The sequence below is a fragment of the Carassius carassius genome, chromosome 25 (assembly GCF_963082965.1).
Source record: "Carassius carassius chromosome 25, fCarCar2.1, whole genome shotgun sequence".
NCBI classification, from domain to species: domain Eukaryota; kingdom Metazoa; phylum Chordata; class Actinopteri; order Cypriniformes; family Cyprinidae; genus Carassius; species Carassius carassius.
The window spans coordinates 1052417-1054916 of record NC_081779.1 but is presented as its reverse complement, the minus strand read 5'-3'; the positions used below and the strand labels follow the sequence as shown (position 1 = coordinate 1054916).

The following is a 2500-nucleotide window of genomic DNA, read 5'->3' as shown; positions in this document are numbered from 1 at the left end:
TTCAAGCTGGCGGTTATCAAGCCTCTTATTAAGAAACCAAAACTAGATCCTAGTGTACTGGCAAATTATAGGCCTATTTCAAATCTTCCATTTATGTCTAAAATTTTAGAAAAAGTTGTGTCTGCTCAATTGAGCACCTTCCTGCATAAAAATGATCTGTATGAAGAATTTCAGTCAGGTTTTAGGCCCCACCATAGCACAGAAACTGCACTTGTTAAAATTACAAATGACCTGCTCCTTGCGTCAGATCAAGGCTGCATCTCATTTCTAGTCTTACTTGATCTTAGTGCTGCGTTCGACACCATAGATCATGACATACTCATAGATCGATTACAAAACTATACAGGTATTCAAGGGCAGGCTCTAAGATGGTTTAGATCCTACCTGTCCGATCACTACCATTTTGTTTATTTAAATGGGGGGTCATCTCATTTATCATCAGTAAAATATGGAGTGCCACAAGGCTCTGTCATAGGTCCCCTTCTATTTTCAATATACATGTTGCCCCTTGGTAATATTATTAGAAAATACGGAATTAGCTTCCACTGTTATGCTGATGATACTCAGCTATATATCTCAACGAGACCAGATGAAACTTCCCAATTATCTAAGCTAACAGAGTGTGTTAAAAATGTAAAAGATTGGATGACCAATAATTTTCTCCAATTAAACTCAGATAAGACAGAGATATTAATTATTGGACCAAAAAACACCACACAGAATCTTGTAGATTACAATCTGCAACTAGACGGATGTACTGTTACTTCCTCTACAGTCAGAAATCTGGGTGTTATATTGGACAGCAATTTGTCTTTTGAAAATCATATTTCCAATGTTACAAAAACCGCATTCTTCCATCTTAGAAACATTGCCAAGCTACGAAACATGTTATCTGTTTCTGATGCAGAAAAGCTAGTTCATGCATTCATGACCTCTAGACTGGACTATTGTAATGCACTTCTAGGTGGTTGTCCTGCTTCGTCAATAAACAAGCTACAGGTCGTCCAAAATGCAGCAGCTAGAGTCCTTACCAGGTCAAGAAAATATGATCATATTACCCCAATTTTACAGTCTCTGCACTGGCTACCTATTAAGTTCCGTATCTGTTACAAATTATCATTACTTACCTATAAGGCCCTAAATGGTTTAGCTCCTGCGTACCTAACTAGCCTTCTACCACGCTACAACCCATCACGCTCCCTAAGGTCACAAAACGCTGGACTTTTGGTAGTTCCTAGGATAGCAAAGTCCACTAAAGGAGGTAGAGCTTTCTCACATTTGGCTCCCAAACTCTGGAATAGCCTTCCTGATAATGTTCGGGGTTCAGACACACTCTCTCTGTTTAAATCTAGATTAAAAACGCATCTCTTTCGCCAAGCATTCGAATAATGCATAATACATATTTTTTAAAATATAAAAATGTACGTTTAAGTGAAAGCAATACAATATTTCCAGGGTTTCTGCAGGGTTTCATCAGTCAAATTTAAGACTTTTTAAGACCTTTTATGACTATTAGGATTTGAATTCATGACCTACACGAATTACGATAAATACCTTCAGACATTAAGATTCCTTTCAAAAGTCTTTTTATTATTATTGACTTTCATTGAAAGTAACACGTTTTATTATTTAAAGAGTTATTCTATTATTTCTTAAGATTAAGAAACTGAAGCCTTCGCCTTCTTTTTCTTGAAGAACACAGGAACACTTAACAATTGTAACATTGTAAATTAACTTATTACTTTCCAAAATAAGAAGTGTTATAGGTGTTTGGTCGCAGTATTCCCCACCCACAGGCGCAGGGCGTAGCTGGGGTCAGCAGGGGTCAGCGGGACACGCTGAAGGTTCGACCAGTGGACCCTTCTTGAAACTGTTTAATTTTTATGTTCGTTTATTTCTATTTATATATTTGTGCTATTTAGTTGTTTCATGTTTGTAGGTATCCAGGTACAGAAACTGAATAATTAAATGTAAAATAGCACTGGATAGTCTTCAATGTAAAATGAAATATACAATCAAACCAAAATGTATTCAGACACCTTGAACATTTCTCACATTATTAGTTATTTGCTATCGCTTGTAAAACGGTTATAAAATATGACAAGAACTTAAAGTTAAACTGTGTCAGAACAAATGTAACTTTGATAGAAATGTACGTAATGGATTACAATCAACCACAACTACAGACAATTGTTAATATGACGATATTTACACTACCATCAATACTTTGTTGAAGAATTACCATGTGATGCTTCATTTTGTTCAGACTGTGGTGTGAAAAGGTTGCATTAGCAATTCAGAAAAAAACACACATAAGCAATGCATGGTGCGTTATAAGGTGCTGAATTATTGTTGTTCCCAATTTTATACATAGATAGAGAGATAATACATCTATTTCACTAGTAGTTCACTGTATGAAGATTCTTTGGGTATAATATGTCACAGTTTGCTAATACTCGCTTACATAAATGTATTAATGTCCTGTACCTACTAGTAAAAT

The 2500-nt window shown here is 35.6% G+C and overlaps 1 protein-coding gene across 2 annotated transcripts in view; it reads right to left on the bottom strand.

The window, feature by feature from the left end:
- The window catches only part of LOC132103864 (ras/Rap GTPase-activating protein SynGAP-like), a 103799-nt gene that overhangs the window by 51637 nt on the left and 49662 nt on the right, over positions 1 to 2500 (bottom strand). The gene's annotated exons all lie outside the window — the stretch shown is intronic.